The 14,325-nt window shown below is 49.9% G+C and overlaps 1 protein-coding gene across 2 annotated transcripts in view; it reads right to left on the bottom strand.

Annotated features, from left to right (window-relative positions):
- Window positions 1-13,133, bottom strand: part of AMDHD2 (amidohydrolase domain containing 2) — a 300,831-nt gene extending 287,698 nt beyond the window's left edge. Inside the window, exon 1 of one of the 2 annotated variants that reach the window (XM_085632173.1) lies at window positions 12,885-13,133. The gene's annotated coding sequence lies outside the window, so the exon portion shown is untranslated. The remainder of the gene's footprint in view (window positions 1-12,884) is intronic. The other variant, XM_085632174.1, reaches the window with a different exon arrangement.
- Between the last annotated feature and the right edge of the window lie 1,192 nt (window positions 13,134-14,325).

The following is a 14,325-nucleotide window of genomic DNA, read 5'->3' as shown; positions in this document are numbered from 1 at the left end:
TTAGATGCCTTTTCCATGTACTCCGCCATCCGCGAGCGGAGACCGAGCACATAGTCCACAACGTTTGATGCCGGCTTTCTGAGAGGTCTCTCCCATCCTTCCTTTACCAAACAAAGGGGTCCCCTTACAGGATGTCCGAACAGAAGCTCAAAAGGGCTGTAGCCAACCCCCTTCTGCGGGACCTCTCTGTAGGCGAACAAGAGGCAGGGTATCAGGACATCCCATCTCCGCCGAAGCTTTTCAGGAAGTCCGTGAATCATCCCTTTTAGGGTCCTGTTGAATCTCTCAACAAGCCCATTGCATTGTGGGTGATAGGGTGTCGTGAACTTGTAGTTGACACCACACTCCTTCCACATTGCAGTCAGATATCCCGACATAAAGTTTGCACCTCTGTCTGAGACGACCTCCTTAGGGAAGCCCACTCTGGAGAACACTCCAAGTAGGGCCCGTGCCACCACAGGTGCTGTAGTGGTCCTAAGGGGAATAGCTTCAGGATACCTGGTGGCGTGGTCCACCACCACCAGTATAAACTTGTGCCCTGATGCTGTCTGGGGTTCCATTGGTCCGACAATGTCGATCCCCACTCGTTCAAAGGGTACCCCCACCACCGGTAGTGGTATGAGGGGGGCCTTTGTCGTGCCACCTGACTTACCACTGGCTTGGCAAGTGACACAGGAGCGGCAAAACTCCTTCGTATCTTCGGACATGTGAGGCCAGTGAAAGTGTGGAACAATTCTGTCCCAAGTCTTATTCTGGCCTAAGTGACCTGCAAGGGGAATCTCGTGGGCCAAGGTAAGAAGGAAACCTCTCAGAGACAAGGTGATGACCAGCCTCCTGGTCGCGCCAGGTTTGGGGTCTCTTGCCTCGGAGTACAGGAGTCCATCGTCCCAGTACACTTTGTGGGTACCTGTGGCGTTCCCTGCAGCCTCAGCAGCAGCCTGCTGTCTTTCGGCTCAGTTTCCCTCAGTTCTTTAAGGTCAGCCTCCTCAGAGACTTGATCCACGACCTGGGGCAAGGGGGAAGGCGAAGCCTTACCCTTACTGCTCCTCTTCTTGGAAGGTGTCTGGTCCGTTCTTCCAGGATCCAGTACCTGTTCAGTGGGGCATCTTTTGGCCTGTGACCTGGTCACAGCAAGGACATGTGTTGGCAAGCCTAACATTTCCATGTGAGTCCTCTGCTCCACTTCTGACCATTGTGACGTTTCCAAATCATTGCCCAACAGACATTCTACGGGGAGGTCTGAACTAACCACAACCTTTTTCGGGCCACTTACCCCTCCCCAGGAGAAATCAACAACTGCCATACTGTGATTGGTAGTGACGTTGCTGGCATTGGTCACTAGGTAATCAGTACCTAGCATGATCTGTCCAGGGTGCACAAAGTTAGGCGTCACCATGGTGACACTGGCACAAGTGTCCCTGTAGGCCTGAGCCACTTTTCCATTGATCAAAGGTGTCTGTCTGTATTTGCCCAAAGTATTGGGACTGGCATCAGGGGACATATCCATATCCCCTGTACAGACAAGGACGGCCTGAGTGAGCGTGCTGACTAAGTCGTCACTCCCCTCGGTTCCCAAGGTTAACCCAACTAATGCCTTGGGAATCGCACTACCACTGCTGACTGTACTAGGGGGTGCAGGTGCCTTAGGGGCTGCAGTGGCAGGAGTTTGCCCTCCTTTCTTGGTGCACTCACTAAACCAGTGAGTCTTACTTTTACAGTATTGGCACCACCTTTTTGACTGGCCTTCTTGAGTCTTCTTCTTCTGTGAAGCCTGACCCCCACCCTCTTTGGTTTGTTGGGGACCTGTCGAAGACTTCTGGTCATTTTGTTCGTTCTTGTTACTACCCTTTTGGTCTGCTTTCTTCTGACCACCCTGGTTCTGGTTCTGGTTCTGCCTGACCCTCGTTCTGACCCATCTGTCTGCCTTCTTTCCCAATTCTTGGGGAGAGGTCAGATCCGAGTCAACAAGGTGCTGATGCAACAATTGGTTCTGACAGTTGTTTAAAATCTGTTCTCGCATGATAAGATTGTACAATCCTGTGTAATCAGTAACCTTGCTACCCAGCAACCAGCCTTCCAAAGCCTTAGTGGCACAATCGACAAAGTCAGTCCAGTCCTGAGACTGAATTTTCTGGGTGTCCCTGAACAGCAACCTGTACTGTTCCGTGGTTAAGCCAAACCCATCAATCAGTGTGGTCTTCAGGACTTGGTAGTTGTTTGCATCCTCAGCTCTAGTAGTGAGGAGCTTGTCTCGCCCTTTACCTTCAAAGGAGAGCCACAGTATAGCTGCCCACTGACTTGGGGGGACGCACTGGACAGTGCAGGCCCTCTCCAAAGCAGTTATCCACTTGTGGATGTCGTCCCCTTGTTTAAAGGGGGGCACTATTTTACTCAGGTGTCTAGTGTCTATACCCCTGTCTTTCTCTCTATTGAGAATGCTGCCACCAGTGGGATCTAACCCACTTAATTTCTGCTCTCGGGCCAGGGCAAGTCTTTCTTTGGCGAGGGCAAGTTCTTCCCGCTCGATCCTCAGATTGACCTCCCTCATCTTCGCTTCATGCTCCCTTCTCTGAGGGGACGCCATTCCTCTCTGAGAAGATGCCTGAGAGACATGTGTATGAACCGATCTGCCAGAGCCTCTGGAGAGAGACCTAGCTCGTCCGTTCCCAAGGTTAGGCCTGCTTGAGCGTGGGCTCGGGGCTCCCCCAGTTCCATTCTCATGCCTGCTTAAGTTGGTCCTTGTAAGCCTGCTGACTACCACTGGACCTTTGTTTGCCTCGTCTTCTGATAACTCCTCCTCGTCCTCCTCCTCTGTGTGGAGGTCGAGGTCTGGGTCACCGAGGGTTCCCTCTAAGGGAGGCATGTTCCCATCAGCATCGGGGGGACCTGTGTTAGAGGACCTCCTAGCATCGTACGCCTCTAAGAGACCATTCAGAATTGCGATGGTAGGGTTAGAACCCTGGTTTAGCTTCCTGGAGGCACACAGTTGTCTCGTCTCCTTGAAGCTAAGAGCTGCATATCGTGACACGACCTGTGGAGGGTCACTGACCACTAAGGGAGTCTCCGCAGACTCTCCGTGGACCGACATGCTTTTCTAGTGAGGTGTAAGTGATACACCTACCTACACTATGTGTTTACCTACTGATCCCTTGCTAAGAGTTGTAGTCAGGGTGTGCTAAGCCCTGTTACACTACAACAGCCGGTTCAGTAGAACTCGGAGTATTCTAAGTTAAGTTATATGTACCTGGGTACTTATGTGATCTTTCACTTCGATATTCTTAGGATACGTGTGTGGTAAAACAACAGCAAGCTCAAATCCCAACCGCTGCTCACCAATGTGAGAAGTTGGCCTGATATGTAGTGCTCACTATTCTAGTGATCACTGTGTATCATTCCAAACGACCCTTATTGATGATTGGTTGTAAGTCAACCTTATAGACCAGCTATCCTAGTAGCGTGGACACGAGCAGTCTTAGGCTAAACTCTAGAGGGCGTGTTAAGCCAGCTGTTTTACCACCACAGTTACCCCTTGAACACCACGTGAAAGGACACCACACAAGTTGTTATGAAAATAAAGGATATTTATTTATAACAAGACTACCCTGGCTCTTTATGAGTCAGGGAGCTAAGCACACTACAAAACTCTTACGAAAATACTTCAAGTTGCACAATTTACACAAATGCCCGAGGGGCACGAGAAACCATCTACACTACCAGTGAACTGCAAATGGTTAGAGTCTGGAGTTACTGATTCCGGAGTGATCCGATCAGTGGGACTAAACGAAAAAGGAACTGGACACTTGTAGAGCGAACCTGCGATGGAGCACCGAAATGCTCGAGTTACCTAGCCCAGAGGCTGCGGCTGCGGGAGGTTCGGCAAGATGTCAGGAGTCCTCGTTGTAGTCTCAGGAGCCTGAAAGAAGAGTTGCTGGCAGGCGACCAGTGACTATGTTCAGCGAGATCCAAGCCTGGATCGGGGATGAAGGAAACCTGAAAGCAGAGGGGACTCAGTTCTCAACCGCTAGCCAGCGATCGTGTGGGCACCAGGAGGGTACCGGCTGAAGTCACCTCGACCAGGTGAGTGGATGACGTCGGACTCGGCTGTTCCTCGGACCAGGAGGCGCGGCGGCGACCAGGATGGAGGGCGAGCTGTCCCACGCAGGTGTCTGCTGTCGATGGGGCTGGGCCCAGGAGTGGGGCAGCGGATCTTGGCAGTGGCAACCCACGCGGGGGAGTCAAGATGGCGTCTGGAGTGGACCAGGAGGGTCCGTGGTACTCCTCTGTTGAAGGGGAGCAAGAGCCAGTCTGGAGCAACCAGACTAGTGATGAAACAATCGTGGTGCGTCGTGAAGAGGGCCACAAGCCGGTTCGGCAAGTGGTCGGACAACGCGGTGAACAGCAAGGAGCGGAAGGGCCCCCACGCAGATCTCGTGGATGCTGGGGAGGCAGACTTCGGTGCTGGAGCTGCTCAGGGTTAGGGCTTCTCAAACCCTAGGTGCACTCACTCGAGGGTCCCTCGGTGGGCGTGCTAGATAAGCGTCGTGCAGGTTCTGAAGATGGCCGGTCCCGCAGGTCTCGTCACACCTACGACTCTCAGCTGGGCTGATGATGTAGGTAAAAGGTCAGAGAGGGCAGGGAACTCGGGTCTCGTCGAGCTGGGCAGTCTTGATCCGTAGGAGAGACTTACAGCAAACCGCAAGCGCTTAGGTGGTGCCTGCTGGTGCAGGGTGGCTACTCCTTAGCCACAAGGGAGAGTCTTCAGAAATAGTCAAGAGTTCCTTTCGTGGAAAGTAGTTCAAGATTCAGAATTATCCAATTTGGGAAGGGGGCTCGCTCCTACCTTTATTCTAAGAAAAGGGGCTGGCCCGTGACTAGGTCCTACCTATGGGTGGGGCCAGGAGGGGGGTGGTGACACCCCTATCCTTTGTCCGGCTTCGCCCCGGCTCAGGGGCAGGGTTGCCCCCGAAACTGGTTTGAGCCGGGCTATGCACAGTGGGCACCGGGGTGCCACTTGCAATCACCTTCCTTTCAGCCCTGCCTACCTGGGATACACAAACCCTGTCTGGGATGGTGCTAACACCGCCCTCGACAGGAATCCCTTTGTCCAAGCTCCCCTCGCTGGAAGGTCTCCCAGCAGCAGGAGGTCAGACTTGTGTCTGGTGGCAGCATCCATTTTGTGATGCTGAGGCTTGAGTCAACTTTAACCGGGGTTCAAGGTTACTTCCATGTCGTGCCCCTCTAAAAGGGGGGAATGCTAACCCCGTCGCCAGGACTGGCGAGGGGTTCGTATTCCAATTCGTATGACACCTTACTCGACATGTGTAGGTGATGCGATGCCAAAGTTAGCAAATAACCGCAAGGATTATAATGCATTTTAAAGTAGTTGGCCCGCGTCACCATGGAACGGCTATTAGGACTTGGTTCCGCAAGCCGTCGACGGGCTCAGCTCGCGCCAGAGCACCGTCCCACATGATTCCCTGCACTCTGCCTTCAGGATTGATAAGGCCTGCCATAGGAGTGACTGATAGGAAGCCATGTGTCCATTTTAGGGTTAGGTGTAGGAATACTACACCTACAGCAATGGGTGATTACACCACGTTGCCCCAGCTGTCGTGCAGCCAGTTGTGTCAGATTTGGGCGGCCATCCAGGGGTGGCATAATACATGCTGCAGCCCCTGGTAGGCCCTGGGTACACCGATGCCCTGGATACCTGTGGTATGCTGAGACAGGGACTGACAAGGCGGCCCAGTTCCAATTAGTGGATGCACCTAATGTACATGTGTGTTAATTTCGAGAGAGAACAGCTAGGCTGTGGGTCTGATTGGCAGGCCCACAGCCAGGGAAAGTCGTAAACCAATGAAGTAAAAGCAAAAAATCTGGGTGATCATAGGATTGCAGACCCTACTCTCCTACAGCATGACTTATGCATGCCTTCGGCAAATGGGGAGACCGCAAAATAGAGCAATGATTGTTGCATCAAATGGCAAACCTATGAGTGGGCAGAAGCCCCTGATGTAGCTACACCATGTCTCGGTTCGAGACAGCGCATGCGCACAGTCTTACAGCCGAGACCTAAAAATTAGATCTACTCCTAGGAACGGCCAGGCTTCCCTGGTGCACTATGAAAGTACTGAAATATTTCAAGAATGTCCATAAGGGTCTTCAGCATCTTAGAAAATTTGATCCCAAATGTTTCAAAAAATTCTCAGAGGAGAAGTCTACTCTCCATTTAATCATCTACAAGAAATCTGTTAACTTTTTTTGCTTGCTTAAATTTGGGAGAAGTATCACACCCCACCACTTACATGGATCTTTTTCCTCAAATAATGGGTATGAGGCTAGCTCTGACCCCATTTCTGTAAATGCTTGTCCTGCCCCGTTGCTGGGAGCAGAACTGGCTTTAGGGCTTGGCAACTGGTGCAGTTGCACCTTGAGTTGACTTTGGTGGGGGGCGCTATGTTTACATGTAATTTTTGGTTTAAAAGCACATGAACTTTTTTGTGCATCAGGCAGTTTTCAGGCAGCAATAAAATGTCAAGATAACTCTGGTGATAAATGTTCCTACTAGTGAAAGTTCAGAATTTTGTCTAGTTGAAATTTTGGCTCATCATAGAGTAGCACTGAGGGTTAATGAGCCTGCTGCAAAGAATGTGTACCATGCAGATCACAGAAATAAGAATGAGTGAACTATGAGTAGCACAATAAAAAAAAGTAAATGCACGTCAAAAAAACCCTATGGAGAGATGAGGTGCATTGTTGGAGAGTGGTAGTGAAGGAATTCATGGAGGAAGTGGATATGAGGAGGAGAGCTCCAAAAAAGGATGTTGTAACAGCTGCCACCAATGCAGGCTGGGAGCTGGGAGTCTTTGTCCTCCAAATCCCCTACAGCTCCCCCCCCTTGCAGAAGTTTGGGTTAAGTTGCGCCCCTGGCCACAGGTTTCAGTTCTAGTATGATCGCTCCCACTCAGCAATACAATAAAAGAAACACTTAAAGCACTGGGCAGGAGTGACCTTGCATACCAGTTGTTTCCTAATCATAGCTGCCAAAGTTTCAGACAGCCATGTGTGACATTTTCATAATTTCTGTGTGATTATGAGTGACATTTCAACGACTATGAGTGACACTTTCTCATAAGCAAAATTAAGCAATGAAGAGGTGGGAAACATTTAAATATCAGAAATTACATCGATTTGAGCAACAAGACACTCCAAGAAGATCTTAAAACAGCTGCAAAGCACCAGAAATGGAAGGACACTAACCTAATGCCCTTGTGTGAGAAGTTGGCCTGGCATATGGTGGTCACTAGTTAAAGTGGCCACCTTGCACCAGTCCAATTCGACTCTTATGGTAGATAGGTTTAAGACAACCTTTTTAAGAAAGCTATCCTAGTGGTAGCTGTGGAGAGCAGCCTTCAGGCTAAGTCTCTGAGGAATGTAAAGCAGCTTGTTTTACCTTATAATCTCTTGAATTACCAAATGAAAGGACACCACACGGGTATATATATAAAATATATATGTATTTATTTCTAGACACACTCTACTAATCTCATTATGAGATTAGAAGTCAGGAACATATGCATGAATCAATGTTTCACAACAAATTATGCACTTAAATGGCTGGGGCCCTAGGGGCGTACCAGACCATATACTAAAAAGGAGGTATAAGAAAATCGACTTGAGAAGCGAGAAGGCCTAGAGCCTTCAGAAGTGCTGGGGCCTCACTAATCCACCCAAGGCAGGTAAGTAAAGGACCCACGGGAGACGCATGCAGTGTGAGAACACAGCCGCGGATCCCAATAGACTTCAATGGAGCAAGTCGCGGTTGGAATTTTAAAGTTTTAGGATACTTCGGGAGAGTCTACAAGCAAGTCACTTACAGGGTAAGTAGTTCTAGAGCCAACACATACAGGAGCACCAGAGTGCACGAGTTACCTCACCCAGGGAAGCCGGGTGCATAGGTGTCTTTTGGTGTCGGGTTGCGGCGTCGTTTTCAATGGGAGCCAAAGAAGACTTACTGCTTGTGAAGACAGAAGAAGTGTCCCGTGGAATCCAAGGCTGGATTCAGAAGGAGGAAGACCTGAAAGCAGAGGAGACAGTGTTCAAAGTCACTTGCCAGTGACCCGGGCCCAGGAAGATGGATGCCCACAGTCATCGGGTGATTTCAGGTGATCACGGGTGTCTTGACTCTCCAGCCACGAGGTCCAGGAGGCGTCGACGACAACCAGGAGCTGGATTCGGCGTGTCCCACGAAGTCTGCAGCTTACTGAGGTGTCGGCAACCGGATTGGAGCCAACAAGCCTTGGCAACAGCAAGTCTTGTGGAAAGTGAAGAAAGTCAGCGGTGCAGACCAGCAAGGTCTGAGAGACTCACCCAGCAAGAGTAAGTCAGGGCAGGCCTGGAGCAACCAGGGGAGCCCTTTGGTTCTGTAGAAAAGTCTTCAGAGGACCCACAAGCCAACGGGCAAGGGATCGCGAAGACGCCTCGGGAGGATTCACTTCACAGGAGCCCACGGTCACTCGGGACGAGGTTGGCCTCTGATCTTCTGTGGAAATCCTGCTGGAGGCTTGGACCACACGTGGTCCAATGCACAAGTTCGTAGAACGTCGTGAAGGGATTGCATTAAAAAATAGTGCACGGTACCCAGGTATTGCTGTTCCTCGTCACTCGTGGGGTCCACTCGCCTCAGCTCTGCTGGGGACTCACGATGGCCGTCGAGAGGTCAGGAAATCCACTTCCGGGGCTGCAGGGACTTCGGACTCCGGCGGGAGCGGGAAAGTTTGCGACCGTTGATTCAACGTTTTGGTGCCTGCCAAGCAGGGGAGTCAATCCTTGACTCCAAGGGAGATTCTTCAGTCTTCCAGAGGTAGTGGAACGTCGAAGGTCCAGGATTCTTCTTCAGAGCGTCGTCCAAGGATATCTAGTTTGCTAACTTATACTAAAGGAAAGGGAGGGACTAACTCTATGACCACTCCTATGGGAGGGTCAGGGGAGTGGGTGGTTACACCCACTTCCCTTTGTCCAGTTTTGCGCCAGAGCAGGGGCAGGTAGCCCCTGAACCGGTTTGAGCTGGCATATGCACAGAGGAACCTACTGCTCCCCCAGTGCAGGACTTCAAAGCACTCTAGGAGTGCACCCACCCAGCCCCAATACACTACATCCTGTCTGGAAGGTGGTGACACCTCCCTGTGACAGGATGCCTATTGTTGGGCCTCCTCCACTGTGATTTTCGGTCAGCAGCAGGAGGTCAGCCCAGTGTCTGTGCTGGTGGCATCCATTTTGTGATGCCAGGGCTCTTTCAGGATTCTACCGTGTTTCCACAGTATGTACATGTCTACCCCTCTAGAAGGGTGGGATCATACTCCCACACCAGTTACTGGTGTGGGGGTATGATTCCAAAGCATTTGACACCAAACACGACATGTTTTGATGCAGCCATCCCAGAGTTAGCATTTACCGCGAGGTTATAATGCACTTAAGAGTATATGATTTAACCGCATCCACAAACAGCCACAGAGAATAGACTCTGAGAGCTGCAGAGCGGCCCTACTCAGGCAGAGGCACCCACTCACATGTAAACCAAGTACCCTGCCCTCAGGATTGATAGGGCCTGCCTTAGGGGTGACCGATAGGTTTATATGTGTGTGTAAGGTGAGATATAGGGAACCTATATCTCAGTGAGGAGTGCTAACACTACCTCACCCAGGCTGCAGTAGCAGGCCTGTGGTGTAAGATTTAGTCTGCTTCCCAAGGGTGGCATAATACATGCTTCAGTCCCTGGTAGGCCTGTGAAGTACCTATACCCTTGGTACCTAAGGTACCATATACTAGGGGCTCATAATGGTACCACAGTATCCAATCACTAGTGCATCTAATATGCACTCCAAGTTGTTTAGAGAGAACAGAGAGGCTGGGGCCTTGATTAGCAGGGTGCCAGCCAGACTATAGCTAGAAACCAGTGTTAACATCAGAAAAAAAGTGGGGGCAACATAAGTGCAGATCCTACTCGCCTACACCTTGTAACCTGTCAACCCGGCCCAAACAGGATGTGTCTGAGGCCCCAACTCACTGACTAAGGAAAACATTGAACCTGGGCTCACCATCAGTGTTGCTGTGGGCCGGCTCGGACTAGGCCACCTGGTTCAACCTCCTCCCTTGTAATTATTGACGCTGCTTAGCATCACTCCAGGGCCTCTCCCACGTGGGTCTGGGACCCGGCCCCAATAGGATGAGTGAGGCCACAACAACACACTGGTGCCTAGTGTTGCTGGCCAGGCAGTGCGACAAAAAAAATAAACCACAGATTTCCAGCCAATGTGGTGCTCGCTCCCTCTCCCTGCTAGCAAAATCATCTGGAGAGCATGACCATCTCAGGACTCCCAGGGCCTCTCTCTGTGACGAGAGTGACTGTATGACCCTCCCCCAGCCCAGTAGCAGAGATGTGAGAGGCCCAAGGCATGTAGAATACACACATCTGTAAACTCCACTGAAAACAAACGCCTCAGTATGTTGCATGTAATTACTTGCACCATTTATTTTAAGCAGTTTAATGTATGTCACCTCTTATGAACTCCAGCAATGAAACAAGTAAACATATAGCCATATATGTGTGTTTATCAGCTACAGACTGACATTTTGTAGAATAATTGTTCATAAGAGCTGAAAAGTTCATTTCAGGAATCCGGGTATTCCAGTGCTTTCTTGTCCAACTCAATGGGGCTCACATTATTAACCTCAGAAGGATGAATGGATAAGCCAGCCCTGCTGGAACCCAATACCTGATCTGCGTACTTATGTGAAAAGGATCTTTGTAGTGCGCAGTGATGCCCAGCTCGCTGTGTCGCCCACCAAACTCATGTTCTAAGTTTACCTTCATGGGGTCTGTGGTATGGCTGACTGCTTAAGTTCCTCAATAGGCGGTCGTGGCACTTCCAAAGAAATACCTTCGGATTGCCTACTCCACTCCCCATTAAATTTAATTTGATTGTGTTACTATATACGGACTGTGACTGACAACTGAAGTGTCTGGTGGTTATACTACTCACGGTTCTGTTCTTATGATCTTAAGCCTGAGCCAGGCAGTGTGACTGGCATGTCGATGACTCAGTGCAATTTACAAACTGCAAGGCAGCTCAAGCTGGCCGCCAGTGACCCCCAGCGGGCAAGGTAATTAATCCCCCTTATTCGATCCAGGCTATGGCCTGTCGGCCAGCTGTCCTCTACTATGGTCAGTGACTCCGTGATGGTGATGACCCGTCACTGGCTGCAGCACTCTCCCTTGGCCGGCCCAGAAATAATTTGCTGGCGGGCAGCAGCCATAGTAATTAGCCCCACAGTGCAGGCAGCCCAGCCGGGCAGTAGGTGCGAGCACAAACTGTGCCACGGCCGGCGGCACTCGCAAACCACTGAGCAGCCAGCCTCCTCCTCCTTCCTCACAAATTTTAACTCCCCACACCCTGGCAGCAGGACGTAATGTTACATCCCCCGCAGCGCAAAGGCTAAGTTGTGTCACACAAGCTGACCGGGGCAAGCCCTGTCTGTTTCTGCAGTAGCTACTGGGCACTACCTGACCGAGCCATGGCGTCAAGCTGTCTGACTCAGACAGAGCCCTGCAAAGATACATTGTAGCAGCACTGTGAGCCTGCTCAGCTGCTGGGAGCGCCCCAAGCCAGTGGGATCAGCCCGAACAGGCCAAAGGTGCGCGCTGCCATGTGCCATAGACATACTCGGGGGCAGATTTACAAGCCCCTTGCAACACTTTTACGCCACCGTTGCGTCAAGGTAAACAATGCGCCACGTTGCGACACATTTACGTGACGCACCTAGGAAGATGCGTCACGTTGTAAATCCCTGCGCTACATTATACCTGCGTCAGGTATAATGTATGCAGGGTGGGCGTTCCAACGTAAGAAAACCTTGTAAAAGTGACGCAGTGAAATCTACACGATTTCACTGCGTCACTTCTACGGCACCACTGCAACAAAGCCTTACGCCTGCTTGAAGCAGGGATTCCAAAGCATTGGAGTTGCGTCGTGCTTGCGACACGACTACAGCAATGCATTGCCTTTACGCCAACAGATGTGTCAACCATCTGTCTATCCTTGCGCCACGGTGTGCCGCATTGCAAATGCGACGCATCCATGGTGGCGCAAGGGTTTTTTTGCGTGACGCAAATTAACTGCCATCTCTGCTAAATATACAGAGATACGTCAGTTCTTGTAAATCTGCCCCTCAGACTATGCATTATGCCTGACAATGCATTTCTGCGTGGTGACGCGGAGCACCACACTGAAATGCGTTAGTCTAACGCCTGATGCGGTGTACTTGCTACGCAAACAAATGATGGACGGAATGATGCGTGGTACTTGGCAGGACTGCCTACTACGATCCATTAACATTTAGAACTTTAGTACAAATAAATAAAGCAGGAAACAACTCACAAAATCAACTGCTTCATTTAATGATTCATACGACCGGAACATTAAAGGCCTCATCTGGTAAAGTTTTCGTTGACATATGTGGCGACATTACCCATCTAAGTGAAGGACTAGCGATTTGAAGCAAACAAAGCTTTATTTGTGCAATTTCCCACTTAAAACTTCCTCCACGTCAATGCGAATTAATAGGGAAAGTAAATCTACTTCTCTGTCACACAATGTTGTACATTAGACTGCAGTTCAGACAAGGCTTCTGCAATGCTTTTAACTTCACAGTATTAGGAAAGCATGGGTTACACTACTCTTGATATGATCCCTCAAATGCTCAGTGAAGCAACAGCGCTGGCGTTTTCAGATGTTGTGTATGCTTCGTTATTAAGCGCTTCGGTTGCTCTGACCTAAGCAGAACTATGCAAAAATTAAAAAAACGACTGAGATTTTCCCTCTTACCTGACAACTTTGGCACATCGCACTCCTCCTTGCTCTGACTTAGTCACGTGAGCCGGTCTCAGCTGACACAGAGCACGTGACGTGACCGACTGAGGCAGCCATGACAGTGAGGGCAAAGGGGTATTTTGGGGGAGTGGGCATTGATAGAGCTGTTGTGCGTCCTCCACGCCCTCTTTGGGCATTTACGGATGGATTGGGTAAGCTAAAACAAAATGAGGCCGTGAAAAGTTCCTTCGGTAATCAGAGGTTATAGTACGGAGACGGAGTGATTTAGTCTTCCAAGGAAATTATACAATGTGTTATGACACCTGCGCGTGATAAGCGTCATGTGGCACGGGTGACGTATGTAACACTTGTTTAACATGTTCTCATTTCAATTCTTGTATAGATGTGTTAGTGTTTGCAAAATGATCGTATTTGCCCCAACGTGATTTTATTAGTCTGTAGAAATTGCTTTTTGCGATTAAAGCGTAGAGTGGGTTACGCTCCAATATTACTTCGCAGAACACTTTGGAGACTTCGAAAAATGCTTGTTGGGAAGCGTGGGACTATGCACCTTACTGAATTTTCATTTTAAACCCCCTCTCTCTATTCAAGGCCAACTTTAAGAGTCGTAACTCGGTCGAAGATTAAGTTTACCGCGCGTGATTACTTTTAAAGCACTATTTGAGTGCCTATCAGGCGAGCAACGACCATTATTGGGCTGAGCCTGAGAGGGCTTTGCCTCAATAGTCCCTCCAAACCGCCCCCCCCTCCCAGGTTCCCTGGATGAGCTGGGACTCTTCAGCCACATCTAAAAGTATTCCCAGAAATGACGGTTAAAGCCCTGACAAGCCACTAAGGGGCATATGCACAAGGAGTTACGGCCGCTGTAGCGTACATTTTTGGACATTGCGGCAGCCTTTTTTTATCTCCTTATTTATAAGTTGCTGCTAGCTTCAGTCAGCGGCAGTTTTTGGGTGAAAACGTGAATTTTTAAGATCGCCACTTCTGTTACAGAAATGAGATGCAAGGTGGACGTTCCTGTGCAAAAATCTGCCGCTAACCCCACTTTGCGATATTTACAAGGAATTCCTTGTATGGTGCAAAACCAAAAAAACTGCCCCTAACTGCAGTCAGAGGCAGATTTTTAAGACCTGAAAATAGCTGGTCTTAAAAATGGTGCAAACACTTGGGGCCTCATTTCAGAAGGTTTTGGTGCTGGGCAGCGCTGCAGGGAATGTTGCTGCACTGCCCTGCGACAAAACTACAAGGCCGGAATGTGCACCACCAGTAAGATACGGAGCATTCCTGGGCCTCATTCACGAAAAGTGTTGCATCGCTGTTACAAAACAGCGTTGCACCACTTTTCACTATGCCCTTTTTGTGACACAATTGATGCGCTGTATTCAATGTATGGCACTCCATGTCGCAATTAATGACAGATACGTCTGGAATCCTG

This window comes from Triturus cristatus, chromosome 10 (assembly GCF_964204655.1).
Source record: "Triturus cristatus chromosome 10, aTriCri1.1, whole genome shotgun sequence".
Classification (NCBI taxonomy): Eukaryota; Metazoa; Chordata; class Amphibia; order Caudata; family Salamandridae; genus Triturus; species Triturus cristatus.
This window is presented reverse-complemented; position numbering and strand designations above follow the sequence as displayed.